The 16,048-nt window shown below is 40.5% G+C and overlaps 1 long non-coding RNA gene across 1 annotated transcript; it reads right to left on the bottom strand.

Annotated features, from left to right (window-relative positions):
* Positions 1–9,060: 9,060 nt before the first annotated feature.
* On the bottom strand, positions 9,061–15,004 carry LOC134735568 (uncharacterized). Its single transcript, XR_010118767.1, has 2 exons — positions 14,656–15,004; positions 9,061–10,549 (listed from the first exon to the last, which is right to left on the bottom strand). It is a non-coding gene; the product is annotated as an uncharacterized lncRNA (long non-coding RNA).
* Positions 15,005–16,048: the final 1,044 nt, after the last annotated feature.

Below are 16,048 nucleotides of genomic sequence, written 5' to 3'. Positions count from 1 at the left end.
TCTGATATCCTGTGTAGAAAATGCAACTCAGGGCTTAGATATGTGACTGTGCAACCAGGCAGACCTGGATTCAAATTCTGACTGTGTTGTTGACTGGCTGGGTTTTTTATTTATGATAACTACCTCCTGGGCTTGTGAGAATTATATATATGTAAAACTCTTAGCACAGTGCCTAGCAGGCACTAAGTAATAACAAAAGAAAAAAAACCAGTTGTTGTTGTTATAATAGGGTACTGCTGTGGCATAGCCTGCATTGGAGACAGGATTTACCCGGACCATAGATGAGCCAGAGAGTGGTTCGCTCAGCTTGGCACAGAGAAGAAAGGTCTATCACAAGATTATATATTGGACTAGGGCAAGGCAGAATCCAGAGTCAGACGAATTATGGACTCTCTTAGGTATAGTCGTGCAGGTTAGCACAAATCTAACAACAACAATAATAGTTGACATTTATTGAGCACTTACAATGTGCTAGATGCTATTCTAAGTTCTTTACAATATTAACTCACTTAATCTTCATAATATCTCATCTGGGTATTACTGTTATTCCCATTTCATACATGGGGATATTGAGGCACAAAGAGATTTTTAGCCTCTTGCCCAAGGCCCCACAGCTCATGAGTGGTGGGGCCAGAATATCAGACAGGCCTGACTCATTCCTCACTCCAAGCTCCTAGTACACTCTCTATTCTGTGGGACAATCCAAGGGCAGGAGACAACGTCAGGCAAGTGTGGCTTAAAAGTTTCCAGAGAGTCAGGGAAGATCCAAGCAGGCACTTGTGGCATCCAGAGAAACATAGCTGAGGAACTAGGGATGGGAGGTTGGGGGAATACGGAGAAGGAGGAGAGGATTGTCCTAATAACTGAGACCTTCTGTATAACTTAGTGCTCTCACTTGCACTATTTCGAGCATTAAAATTTCTAGTCCTCAAAATGAGGCAGATGAGAATTACTTTCCCTTTGCAACTAAGCTGTCAGAAACAATAGTCTCACTTGCTGTCTTCACTTTCTCTTCTACTCTTTCAGCCTGAGGCATCCTGACTCCCAACCTCTCCCTTGGTCAAAGTTGCAGTGACCTTGATGGCCATATCCAGTGGAGTCTATTGAGTCCCCAATGCTTGGCATTGAAGAGCTGTGCACTTTTGGTTTATTGAGCTGCTTCCTCCCTGCCCAGATAATCTTGGCCTGAAGGAGGAGACTCTCACCCTTTATCGAACATGCCCTCAAATAATCTACTCATTATTGGGGCCAAATCTCATTCCTCCCCTCATCTTTACAGTAGCACGTTCCTATGGCCAATTTCAGGCCTCTCCACTGTTTCAATTTTTTTTTCCCTATTCCTTTGAATAATAAGGACATAAGTGCTTTTATATATAGTCTCTGACTTGTAGTCTAGAATATGGAAATCTAAAATGGGGGTATTAACTATCATCTATTGAGCCCACATTGTGGTACTTTATACACAGTAATCAATGTTCACCATGAAAAATCTGTTAGGTGTAATGCATACTATTTTTATTATGCAGATAAGGAAACTGAAGCGCAGAGAGAAAATTAACATTTATCCTGCAGGAAAGGAGCCTGGATTCAAATACAGGTCTTTGGATACCCTGGTCATTTTGACACCAGAGCCTGTGATTTCCTACTACCTCATGCTGCCTCTCATAATTTAAAAATTGCACAGCATAGGATCGATAGCTTTGTCTGCAATAACATGAATGTGATTTGCATTTATTTATTTGTATATTATTTATTTACTATTATTGCCTTTGGAATGCAGCAGAATCTGGCTGAATGATTAAGGAAAATTTCAGACCTGTTTTCCAATTGCCTGGGATGTGAACGGCAAAAGGGCTGAATCCTATCTGGATGCCTGAGTGCCTCTTTCTCTATAATTTGTAGCCAGAATCTATCCTTAATTAGAACATCCCTGGGATTTTATGAGGAGGGAAAAATGCACTGATGAGATTACAGATCAATAGCTCTTCCACAGGACACATAGATAGAGAGCAAGCAATAGTTCAGAGATTAGAAATTGCAATCCAGGCATGAAGGCACCTTGGAAAAACACATATTTTATCCCACTCCCCTTTGGGATCATTGAGTGTCACTGAAGCCAATAAGTTAAAACTTAATATGTAAAGCTTAATGGGCAAAGCAGCAGATTAACGGAGGAAAATGCGAGGCATTTCTTGACCTGGTAATTTGGAAGGAGAGTAGTTGAAGTGTGTAAATTAGAGAAAATTCAAAGGTGAGTCATTTTGGAAATGTATAGTAGGCATATATCACACTAACTGCAGCTCAGAATTGTGAGCCTCACCCCTGAAATCCATTAAAACAGGGCTTCCTAACATTTTTACCACTTTAATACTTGCATCTTTGTTTGCTTGATTTTGTCATATGTGGTCTATGTTTATTTAAAACTTCAAATGAATTATAATGATTCTTTCTCTGAAGTTTTAATGATGCTCCCTTGAGGTAATTAGAGGCACTTTGTGGTGGGAAGTGTCCCAGGGCTGGGAATTATGGCATTATGGAAATGAAACCCATGTGCTACCTCCTTCCATTTTTAATTCAGAAGGAATAGTTGGATGTAGTGTTTAAGAGCTGAGGCAATAAAGAAAGGAAACTCAGTGTTCCAATGGACTGGTTGGAAAAGAGGTGAAAAGAGTAGGCTTTGACTTTCTTGCCCAAGTCTAAGTAGGAATTAGTGTTGTCACTGCAAGAAAGGAAATGACGATGGCATCCTATTCTATCAGGAATTTAATCCCTGCCCAAGTTTTAGGACGTTATGCCTAGGAGTTCATTCATTCAATAAATATTAATATTTATTAAGGATCTATTATATACCAGGCTCTGTGTTTCACAGTGGGCATTCAGTGATGAATCAAGCAGAATCTTTGTCCTCAAGAAACTGACATTCTTGTAAGATAGACTGACAACCAACAAGTGAATATGGTACTATGTCAGAAGGTGCTGAGTGATATATTTTTTTTTTTTAAAAAAAAGAGGCAGGGGGTGATAGATTTTGATGGAAGGGATGCTTTTGTATACAGAGTGATTTGGAAAGGACACTCTCAGATCACACCGCTTGAACAAAGGACTAGTTTGTACCAAAATTCAATGAAGCAAAAAATAGCAAGTACAACATACTATAAGCCTAGGGCATAGGGTGACTAAGAGAGACAGTTCAGAATTCCTTTGGAATTTCATAATTCCTTTGGCTATACCATTAAACTAATATTTAGAAAAAGATCTTGAGCTGTCACAGGGTCTCATTGCCAGAAAGTTATCATTCCCTTGGCTTGAAACTATGTAGAGTTCTAGTTTTGCTAGTAATATAAATCTGTGATGGTAAGGACTACTGAACAAGTCCAGTTTGGACGCTGATTCAGTTTATTATTGTACCTTGTCCCCAGTGACAACAGGAACAAGCAAGGCAATTATCCAACTCCAGGGAAAAACAAATCGAGATGCTTGGACCATACAATGCACAGTAGTCATTCTTCTTGACAGGTTGTCATGGTGTGTTAAATAAAATTTCTCATCTAACATCTGAGGGTGAGAAATGACCTGGGACAGAAACTTCAGCAAGAACAGGCTAGGCTATGTGGGGGGAAGTTTTACCTTCAGGATAGAAATTACTTGTATCCTTAAGCCATTATCCATCTGTCTTCTTCTTTTGATTTTTTTGAGATAGAGTCTTGCTCTGTTGCCCAGGCTGTCTTCTTATGCCCATATCTTCTTTAGTATATTTCAGAATTTCGCCTTGATTAGGAATTGTCTGCAAGAAAGAGAACCCCTTCTTAAGAAAAACTGGAGAAATTTATTAGGAAGATACAAGGCAATAGCATGAAACCCAAGGGAAGGAAGTCAGTTGGGGCTCACAGGATGCTGGAGCTTTAATTAAAAAGTCATAAAGAAGGGAGTTATTTTCTCCAGATCTCTGGAATCTTGTGGTCTCTTATTTCTGCCTCTCTCTGCTTATCCTCTTCATTTGTGTCTCTGGAGAGTGGCTTTCTAGATTTTTCTGAGCACAGGGTTACTCCTGCTTCTGTCTTTACATTACTTCCTTGTTCATTCTTAAAAAGAGACTCACTAGAACTAGTCCTGCTCAATGAATAAATATGTGTGAAAAGCAGATTATAAATAAATATACATAGTATAATCCTCCTCTATAAACAATTTTAATATGTGTATGTATGCATAGGAAAAAATCTAGAGCAAAATGCACTAAAGTGTTTTTAATAGTTATCTCTAAGTGATGGGATTATGGATGATTTAAATGTTTTTATTTGAGTATGTATGTACTTTTCCATCATTAGCATATACTATATTTGTAATTGTGAAAAAATTATTGAAGAAAAAGTAAAGGTAAAATACATATGGTAAATCTCAGTAGTCTAGGACTAAACCCAAGAATGGAGCAGGTATGTGCCAGGTCTTGGGTACAGAGGGGGAGGGCTTAAACTGCACTAGGGAATATGGCAGGAGAGACTTCACACACACACCCAGAGTGGCTGGCTCTTTATTTCTAAATGTATTTGTTTTCAAGAAAACCCTCTCAGATAGCTGTCAGTACCATCACAGGAATGGAATTTGTCAACAATGATTACTGATGCTCATTAGATCTCTGGATTTTCTCTCCAGTTCCCTCTTGCCTTACTTGTGCAACTATCAGCTGTGTTATTTGAGATTCACTTGGTCCTACAGCATCCCACATATAAAGTTGAGGCACTGAGTTCAATCTGTTCCCTGACTTGCCCCACTTGGGGAAACATCAGAGTAATTTTGTAGGTTCTTTTCTTTCTGCAAGACACCACCTAAACAAACTTCTTAGAGCCTTTCTCTGGCTCCTGGCACTCACTGGATCGAGCCCATGCCACCTAGCATAGGAGAGAAAGCCCTCTGTGCCCTGGCTCCACCTACTTGCTGGCTCATCCCTGCCCCTCTCCCCTTCCACTTCGCACTACAGTATTGCTTGCAGTTCTTTAACACATCATGGCATCTCACACTTCCTTGCATTTGTACATGCCGCTCCTTCCTTCTGCGATGCTCTTCTCTCTTGTCTGCTTGGATCCTTTCCCTTCCTTTCTTCTGCTCAGATGTCACATCTTTTGGGCAGATTTCTTTGAAATCTCAAATAGAAACTTTATTCTGTGTGTACCGTTGTATCTTGAAGCACCCCAGCTTTGCTTCTACAAAGCTGCACCATAATTTGCTTACAGGCCTATCTATCCTCCGAGAGCAGAGGCAGGAACTAGCTCCTTGAGGACAAGAACTCTTTCCTTTGCTTCTGTCTCAGTTATTTCTACCTCCTAGGTGCTCGACAAATGTTTATTAAATGAATAATTTCAACTTGAGACTCCTGCAAATGTTGCCTATCAGAAGGTACAGCGTTTTAGAGTCAAAGGAAAAAGGAGAGGGTATACTATGAAAGAGGCTTTATAGACATTAATTCCTTGAATCCCTCAACAGCCCCATGAGATTTTTATCATCCATCCCACTTTACAAATGAGGAACTGTATCTCAGAGAGGTCAAAAAACTTGCCCCAAAACATGCTTCTAGAAAATGACAACTAGGATTTGAACCTGTCTCTAATGTTAATGTTCTTTTAACTACAGAATCTGTGTGAATCTAAAAACTTTGTCTGCTACTTATAAGCCATGGGACCTAAAGCAGTTCATTTAACTAATTAAAGTCATAACTTATGCAAATTCAACTCTAAGAAAGTATTACTCACACCCTGGTTACACATTAGACTTACCTGCAAAGCCTTTATAAACTACTTGTGTGTTGTTTTCGCACCCAAAGATTCTGCTATTGGTGTGGGGTGGTACCCGGACATGAGGATTTTTTCAGATATCCCCGGAAGATTCTAACATACAGCCAGAATTAAGAAGCAATGTTCCAGCTCAGTACTTCTTAAACTTTAATGTGCCTGTAACTCACCTAAGGATCTTCTAAAATGAAAATTCCAACTCAGTAGGTTCCAGGTGGGGCTCTAGATTCTGCATTTCTAACTGGCTTCAGGTGTGGCTCTTGCTGCTGGTTTTCACACTACACTTCAAGTAGCAAGATCTAGATAGAAAGCCTGTACCCTAAATGACCAATCTAAATTACCAAAACAAAGATAGTGTTGGCTGTCATCTCCTCTCTTTAAACAAATGCACTTTCTCTTGCCTATTCAGTTCAGTTTCTGTGGATCTACAGTCTTCAGCCCTCAGTGGCCCTGACTAGGTCTGGCAATTGGCTCTGGCTCATCTCTTGATAGTTTTCCACAGGTGAGGAAGCCAGGTAGGAGAATACCTAGCTTGGGGCACAATTGAAAAAGGACCTTGTGCAGACAATCAGGGCGGCAAGTAGTACCAACCAAAGCAATTGGGAATTCAGCATGAACCACAATGGAGGGTGTGGCTAGCCTGGTTTTTGTTTAGTGCCAAACTGCCTGGTTGGTTAGGATCTAAAGATGGTACAGTAAGGGTGCATTAATTGGGCAAGGTGATTGAAGGCAGGGGATGAGAGACTGTTAAAGTTTAGCCAAGGGCTTAAAAGGGCCAAGATGGGTTCCCATGAGGCCAACCTGTCAACAATCATTAATTAATCAATATACAGCTTTTTGCTGTCTGTTTACTACCTCCCAATCCTAAACTGGGTGTGCGTCATGTTTCAGGGGGTGTCAGGGATGAATGACTTGTGTAAATGCCTGTGAGTCAGAGAAGAAACCTGGCTTGCAGAGGCCCTGCTGTTTTCCTGGAGCCAGACACTGAGTCCCTAGACCACCAACAAAACCACTTCACCCCAAAGACCCATGAGCGATTCATAGATGGACAATTGTTACACCTTGGTCAAGCAGTCCACTAAAACTCCATGTGCACACTGCTGGATGGACAAAGATGCAGTTTAGAATGTCCAGTGTTCATATGACCAATGAGAAGGACATTTGTTCTTTACAGGCAGTAAGAAAGGAGCAAATTTAGGTAAATTAGGCATGCGGGAGAATTTCTTCCCACAGATTTGAGGAGCCTCTGATTATTTCACTTAGGAAAGAACTTCAAAACCTTATTCTCTGCAAATTTTGAAGTTTTCTTTCAGGCTTCTATTCTGCTTGGCCTGGAGGTAGGGCAGGACTCAGTTGGGCTCAGGACTCAGCCCCAAGTTTCATTCTGTTTATGGATTGGAAAACCCAACACCTTCACTGCTCAAATATCCTAGACATGCAATGTTTTGTCACAGATTTGGTAGCAGGAATACCCTAGTTCTTTGTTTAGCCACTTGAAAAGGAGGATTAAAGAAAAAAAAATCAGAGACTAGCCACAAATAGATGGCATGGAGCTTGTTTTGTAAAGCAGTGCCTCTAAATTGTGCCCGTATTCCTTATGGAAACTACAGGCAAAGCCAAGTTTGCTTTGTGCAAATTCAGCAGCGCTAGGACCCCTTGGCAGAATGCCACCTCGCCTTTGCTTGGGCGGTGTTTGTGCACAATCTTCCTTGCTTTCTTCCAAGGAATAAACAGGGTGGAAATTCCTGATCTAGCTCTGTATCACCAGTAATCTGACCTGCAGGCTTGTACCTGAATACTGAAACCTTGGGGTTCACTGCTCAGATATAATATTTGGTAAAAGAAGAAAAGGGGTAAAGAGACACTTCTTAACCTTTGCAAATGTCATTCACTATTTATATAACATTTACCACTTTTATTTTCCACAGCCTAGGATTTTGTGAGGAGAAAGGGGCAGGCACCTTAAGCTAAACTGCATTCCTACAGGTTTAAATTACAGCTTTTCCTCTCTGAGGGCTAAGCTCATTGTGTGGACATCATTCTTCAGGGGCTGATTTTGCCTTATAAACAACTTGAATTCTACTTCTTAGATAATCCATGAAACTAGTTTTCTAATAGCTTCATAAGAGAATGTTTTTTCCCGAAACTAAATAAATAAGCTGCCCTAGAAGACAAGTTGCTATCTCTTGGATGGAAGCTTTGAAATTCTTTCAGTCTGGGTCATAGTAAATGCTACAAGTTTTCCTTTTCTAATCCAATCTTATTACATAAAAGTGTACTTTTACAAAGACTGGGCTCAAGGTTTCATTGTCTTGCTTGTGTAACTATTCAAGGCCTAAACCTGACTGAATAAGTTGCTATGTGAAGTCTGGTAAATATTTTATAAATTCTAGAAAGGAAAAAGTCATAACGTGTCATTTTGACAACCTTCCTAACTGCAGGTAGATAAGAAAAATAAACACAAGTTAATGCCATCTGGAGATCAAGAGAACATGAACCTTCAGGAAATGTGATACATAAGCATATAAATGTTGTGGCCTCATTGAAGGCACTTGTTTCAACAATAATACAGTCTTTGTATATTTGATCCTTTAATAAAAATAACATTTTTAGATCTCAAGGTTCTAAACAGCTGAAGGGATGGAGTGTTTTAGAACAAATATGCTACACTTTGTTGTTAAATGGCAGCCATGACTAAAGTCAGAGTTTGTCAACATGGCAGTGATCAGGCCACCTTTGACCTGAAAGTGATATTTTGTTTGGCTCTCACTGTGTTTAAAAATGAATTAGTTGCCACATTTTAAAATGAGAATGTTTCAAATAAAAATACAGATTTCTGGACTCTCTTGAAAAATAGACAGGTTCTAGAAAGGATTAGTGCATATCCCCACTTGTTCCTGATTGGCTGGGACTGGTAGCGTTGACCCTCAGGTGGAGCATGTACTCTCTAGTTTACCATAGGTTTGCTGAGGACCACTTTGCTCATATACGTTGTCTCCTTCATCCCTGCAGGCCTTTGACAAAAAACCAAAGTCTGAATGCTTCACTCCAGTGCAGGGGTGGCAGGCTGCCCATGAAGTCTCCCAGGTGCTACCTGTGGCAGCTGTTAATCTCTCTCTTCTGCTCTGTGGTGGAGACATTCTTTTTCTTCTTGTGGAGACATTGTAGCATCAATGAAGGATCCCTGGATTGAGGGTCAGGGACTAGTCCTGAGTGATAACTCCTTTTATCTAATTGAGTGAATTCAGAAAAACCACTTAATCTTTTGGAGTCTCAGTTTCTTCATCTGTAAAACGAGGGATTTGTTTATTCAATTGACTCATTTAACTAACATTTAAAACAGAAGATGCACCAAAGGACTCAATTATAAAGGACATAAACTGATGATGTGTAGACACACTCTATGCCGATGTCTAAATCTTTTTTAAAAGGAGTGAATTTGAATGCCTTTAGGCAGTTTCCCACAGCCCCTGTTTCCCCAAGCCGAGTCATCAAGATCTCCATTACCTGCCTGACCTGTCAGTCATTTGAGTTCATAAATGACCCCTGACTTCTATAGCCCTTTCCCCCATCTGACATCCCGTGGTTCTTCTCTCTCTTCCAACACTCCCCTCTTTTTCTACCTTGCCTCTTTATTTTGTTCTCTTCCCATCTCCATCTCCTCCAGCCTAAGGGTTGCCAGGGGCTTAGCTTTTAAAGTCTGCCATTGAGTTTCTGGTGAGAGAATTCTTTTGGCTTCAGCCCTTTGTTGCTTTTTATCCTCACCTTGACAATAAGGACACAATTCTCAGTTTTACTCTGTAGCTTGGTTTACTGTTAGCAGCAGTTTCCCTCCCTTCTTTACAGCAGCTGTTCTCATTCTTCTAACCACTTTTTAAAAGACTTGAATTTCGAAATACGGTCGCTGTGCGCCTCTTCAGAGATTCATCCATAACTGTCAGAGCCTTTTCATTCCCTGTCTTTTGTATAGGTTTCTTTTATGAGCAGGGTAATTTGCATTTGTCTTTAATTCTTAATTTGTCTTTGCATTTACTGTGGATGTAACATGCAGCTGAATTTGCATTTTCTTTTCACTTCCATTCTCATGGACTGGGGCTGTCTGAGGTGCAAACCATGGAGAGATTCAGGAGTATGTTTGCTGAGTAGTAAACTTGGCTCTTCTGGCTTTATTTTATTTCCCCCTCCCCTTACTCTGAAATGTTTTTATTACATTTAGATGCTCTAAACTGTAATCAAACGTAGCCCATGTTTTCCAGTCCATTGGTTTCTTAATCCCATTCAATGAATATCAGGCCTTTAAACAACGTGGTATTCACTTAATCAGGAGAAATCCTCTGTAAAAGGATATTAGATTTTTGGGTATAAAAACCGTAGAATTTATTCTGTGCCTACCACTAACCAGTTGGGTGCATATCATCATGTAACTCTCTGGTCCTCAGTGTTTTTAATCTGTAAAAGGGGACTAATAATAACTTTAAAAAAAATGGCTATTTCACCATTTTTTCTGAGGTGCAAACGGGTGGTTGTGGAACCCTTTGAGGAGTATGGTATTCCGGCCCAGTGTGAAATACAGTGCCCTGAGGACCCCAGGCAGTCGTGCCCTGGAGCACTCTGTTCAGCTGCTGCTTGGTTGTTGAAGGAGCTTTGGTTCCATGGAGTTTCACCAACAATGACCACGGTGTTTCAAATCATATCAAAGTTTCCCATTAGCAAGGGGAAGAGAACCAGGCTGAAATCCACTCACAGTTTGGTGCTTCTCTTTAGTGCTGTGAAATAACATTCAAAAAGGAGGTTAATGCCTTACACTCAACCTGGAGTCCTGATGTGCCTACAAAAAGCATTAGATCTAATCACTCTTCCTAGAATGGCAGAGGTCAGATGTGGCCCTATATATTCTGACATTCAGTTACAAGACTGTTCTTGAGAAATGAACTTTTTTTTACTACATTGTAGCATGTTGAGAAAATTGTTAGTTGCTTCCATAGCCCATTCTGTAGCAATATGTAATTTTTTGCCTCTCTGAGAGGAAGGAAAATTTTGAGTCAGTTTGAACTAATTGTAGGGTGTATATAGAGGTAGTTCTCAACAGTCTGGCAATTTCTCCTTACTGCTTCCATTCATTAGAGCTTAATCACCAGAAAGGCCTTGGAGGTGGTGGAGGGGCTTCTAGATTTCCAAAAAAATCTACCATGTTCTGGAGAAAGGGCTATTTCCCTAAGCCATGAACCTCCCTCACACTCCTCCCTGGGACAGACCTTTTTCAGTTTAGAACTATGTCCTGAGACAAGTGGAATTAATGGATTTATTGGAATCAGAAGTTTGATAGTTTATTAATTTTTTTTAACATTTTTAAACTTTCTTTTTCTTTTTTATAGAGAGGGGTCTCACTATGTTGCCCAGGGTGGTATTGAACTTCTGGTTTCAAGTGATCCTCCCACCTCAGCCTCCTGAGTAGCTGGGATTGCAAAGTTGTGCTCCTATGCCCATCTTAGTTTGACAGTTTAGAGACGAAGGCAATGTGTTCCCTTGGTAAGGATTCATTCTCCCTCAATTCTTCTTATCATCCTTTACCACCCAAGAAATCCTTGTTTCTGGATTTGGGGAAGGGAAAGATCTCGCTTTGCAGAGATCTCTGTTCCAGATGGTTTAAATGTGAATAATAAAGACTCTGATGTGAATCTAGACCCACACTCCTGAGACACATCCTAAAATTTGGAGTCCAGAGAATAGTGAGAAAAAGGACTCAGGCTAAGAAATCAGAAAAGGTGCAGAGGATCTCATCACATGCCAGGAAAAAAGAAAACAAAAACAAAACAGTTTGAGCAACTAAAGAAAATGGGTGGGTTTTTTGTTGTTGTTGTTGTTGCTGTTGTTGTTTTTTTCTTGAAGTTTTAGAATAAAGCAGCTGGGTTTAGTAGGTTGTATTTTATTTTATAACTTATGAATAATATTTTGTTGTAACAGGAAAGTGTAAAGGACACTGCTGTTTTCTTGGAGTTTCCAGAACTTTTTGACACTGTAAACTATTAATCAGAGCTTAGAAAGTAGATTTATTGTCCTATATATCCTTGTCTGGGTAGATAAAATGCAAATTTCATAACAACTATTTCTTTGGAAGCAGCTGCCCAACTTCTGTGGATGGGAGGACAGGCCATTTGTTCTTTAAAACTTGATGGGCTTCAACTGGGCAACTATAAATTCTCTTCTGTCCAAATCTCTCGCCTAGGGGAGGGTCTTTTCTTCCTGATTGCTGACTGACTTCTTTCTTGTCATTCTGGAAAGCCTTGTTCAAAGATCTCAAAGACTGGCTGCATCTCTTTCCTAATGAAGCACCCTTAGCTCGAAGCTGGGGGAGAAGGTCCATCTGGCTTCTGCCATATGTGTGTATGCTGTCAAACCAGTAAACACGGCAGAGTTTGCTGACAGTGAGGAGTTTCAGTTAGTCAGTCATAAATTAGAGATGAGATATGCTGTGTTCCTGCTGCTGCGAGCTTTCATACTCCAGGAAGGAATCTCCACTTACCTATGTTGAAGAAGTTAAAAATGTGGATTAAGGAACCCTCTGATGGGACAGTACTGAGTGAAATGCACATATATGATTCAGGCTATGCAGACAGTGGGCACAAACACAGGATTAAAAACTCACAATCCTTTCCTAAGCACCTGATTTGCATCTGTTTGCTTATGCACTTGGTACACTGGCTCTCCTGTTTCTGCCCATCTATATCTAGACATTTATGGTTTTTTTCTACTTGGGGTGGGTATTGGGGAACATCTCTTTGAAGAGTCTTTAAAAATATTCCTGTGCTGGGTGAACATATGTATATTTTCCCCTCAAATGTGCTTTATTCTTGTCTGATAATCAGGTAGGGAGACAATAATTAAATTTTAATGCATCTGTCTTTTTAAAAAGAAAAGTGCTTTCTGGCTCTTAATGGCAAAATTTCATTATTATGATTTTAATGCTTTTAGACTAAAGTGGAGTTTACATTTAGGCTGTAAGAAGCACAGCTAAACGATTCCTCTAAGACATCTTTGCTTCATTTATAGTCTTGTGTTGAGGTGTGTTTTAATGTATTACATTTAAAACAGACTGTGATATATTAGGCTACTTAAACATCTTAAACCAGAATAGCTTCAGATAATATTGTTATTTGTATCCAAAGATCTTACCACAGTGGGGTCATAATTTCTAAAGCAGATTCCCAAACTTTTTAACCCTGAATACTCTTCTTACCCAAGAGGTCCCATGACCCCTACAAGTCTTCAAATCCCTTTACTAAAAAAAAAAAAAATGATGTTAATATTCTTTAAATAATAAGAGAAGTGGAAGACCAAGGCAATCTATTTCATTTGATTAGTTCAGAAAAGTTTAGGCCCTAACCTTAGCTGTGTTTTGTTTATTTGAGGTTGGGATTTAGGGCAAGGAAAGAAAAGTGATGATGGCTGGGGTAATTCATTAAAAAGGACTAATTGGGAAAAGGACAGGAGGCCAGGGGAGGGGTGGGGGTTGCCCCAGGCCCAGAAGTAAACACTATAGGTCGTTTGAAATTCCATGTTTAATTCCTGGCATGAGAAGGAATGACATATATTTAGAAAAAAGTTTAGACCTTGCATATGTAGTTGGGTTTAGCCATTAAACTACATTGTAGTTGGCTACTGTCCATTCAGTAACATCAAAATTTGATATATTGTCCTAGCAGGTTGAATAGTGTCCCCTCAAAATTCATGTCCATCTGGAACCTCAAACTGAGCATTTATTTGGAAATTGAGTCTTTTCTGATGTAATTAGTTAAGAATTGAGCTAAGATCATACTGGCTTAGAGTGGGCCCCAAGTCCAATAATTGATATCCTTCTAGAAGAGGAGGGGACACAGATACACAGAGAAGTGTGCCATGTGAAGACAGAGTCAGAGTTTGGAATAATCCATCTTCAAACCAAGGAAGCCCAAGGATTGCCTGCAACCATCAGACTCTGGGAGCGCCATGGTCAGATTCTCTCTTAGAGTCTCCAGAAGGAACCAACCCTGCTGGCACCTTGATTTTGGACTTTCGGCCTCACAGAATGCATTTCTGTGAGGAAATACATTTCTGTTATTTTTAGCTTCCAACTTTGTGGTAATTTGTTATGGCAGCCCTAGGAAATGAACACAATTGCTTAACAGTTTCATTCTAGTAGTTAATAACTGTAGCTTTAGGTGCTTTATGATACCAAACACAGCTGTTTACTGAGGTTAATCATTCAAGCCGCTGTTGAACTTGAATATAGGGGAACCTCCTACAAAAAGAGTTTTGCAAAGGAGGGCCTGGTACTTCTAGGTTTTCTGTGGCTAAAATATGGCCCAGGTCCCACAGTGTTTCCCAATTGTACAGTGCCCCTGCACCCCTGTGTCAGTAACTAACCCTATGCCACCCCTCATGTAGAAGAACGATGGAGCTGATGGGTGTAGTCTTGCTCTCTACACTTGGAGAGACCATGCTCCTTGTTGGAGGCAGGGGAGGGGCTGTAGAGCATCTAAATAGAAGGTTATTCTGGAGATGAGAGGGCTTGCTGGCCATCTGACTGAGGCCTCTGCATTGGAAGACATAATATGTGGGTAACCAAGCTGCCTGCATCTCCCAGAGTGGCATTTCTAGGCAAAAGCATCCTATTGCCACTAATGCCTGGGTGTGGTCCAAAACTCCTTCAGCTGGCTACTAAATAGAACCACAGCTTTATGATCAGAAACAAAAGGGCACATTTTGTGTTTCTAAAGACAAAGTTTTAGGATCAGTTTCCCTTCAGTGCAAGCACATTTATTCTCCATTTATTTGACTTTCCAGCCCTTTTTCATAATTTCTTCACCCTCAGATCTTTTCAATTTGGGCTTACCTTGGAAGTAGGTGAGACTTCCTTAGGGCCTGGTGAAATCCAGTTGGAATACCCATCTGCTTGGAAGAGCACAGGTGGTCTCTTTTCGGGAGAGTGGTCTTTGCAGGACTATGAATCCCCATCTTGGTAGAGTTCCAAGTTCACCCAGCTGTTCAAGTGAAAACCTGGAAGTCACTCTTGACTCTTCATTCTCCCTCACCCCTCATATCCAATCGATCACCATATCCTATTGATTCTTCCTTTTGCAGGTGGATGCACATTTCTCCACATCTCTCCAACTCTCTGTCAGCACCCTAGTCCAAGCTGCCACCATCGATTGCCTAGATTATTGCAACAGCCTCCTAATGACGTCACTACCTTCATCTCTCCCCCTTTATTCCTTTCTCACGACCACAGCCAGAGTGATCATACTAAGTATGAGTCACTTCATATTCCCCTGCTGAAAATATTGCCTGCAACCATCAGACTCTGGGAGTCTTAAGATAAAATATGAATGCTTTAGTATGGCCTACATGATCTGGTCTCTCAGCTTCATCCCTTGTCATTCTCTCACCTGCATTCAGTGCTCTGAATTTCTCTTAGTTCCTTTTATGGAAATTCCTCTCTCTAAACCAGGAGTTCTCCTTGGCTGCACATTAGAGTCACCTGGAGAACTTTAAAAATTATTGATGTTTGGGTCCCACCCTAGAGATTATTATTCAACTTGTGTGGGATGCAGCTGGGAGTTTAGAAATTTTCCCAGGTGATTCTAATGTCCAGAGTAGGCTGAGAACCACTGAGGCTTCTGGATTCATCCTCTGTTCTGTAGATAAGGTCAATATTCACTTATCCCTCTGGTCTCCACTTAAGGAAGACTTGCTCCAGAAGCCCTCCTTGATTACCCTTAGACAAGTTTAGTTCGCTCATTACATGTTCCTATTCATGCTCTACTTCCCCTAACAAACTACTCATTGCATTTAGTTGTAATTAGTTATTTAATCCTTTGCCTTCCCTATTAGAATGGAAGCTCCACGAGGGCAGGAATTGTGTCTGGTTTTGCTCAATATTCTATCCCCAGCAGCTAACTTTGTGCTTAGTATTCAGTATCTAATAAATATTAAATTGAATACAGAAACAAATGCAGACAGATAAAGCAGTATGCACTGATTAAATTTCTTACTTGTTTCAGGCAGTCCACTTTGGGGCACTGATTCTTAGCATGGTCTGGAATTCTCAGCTTCTTTCTACAGGGGTTGTCTTTCAGCACTGTGCTCCTTCATATCAGGGACTTGCCCTGGGGAGCAGTGGTTGGGCCCTATTCTTCCCAGCTGCCTTATTTCTCCAATCACCAGGTCTTCAGGATACCTCATTGCCAACCCTGACCTTGACCTGCATCCCACCCTTCCTCCAGTAG

The sequence above is a fragment of the Symphalangus syndactylus genome, chromosome 22 (assembly GCF_028878055.3).
Source record: "Symphalangus syndactylus isolate Jambi chromosome 22, NHGRI_mSymSyn1-v2.1_pri, whole genome shotgun sequence".
NCBI lineage: Eukaryota > Metazoa > Chordata > Mammalia > Primates > Hylobatidae > Symphalangus > Symphalangus syndactylus.
This window is presented reverse-complemented; position numbering and strand designations above follow the sequence as displayed.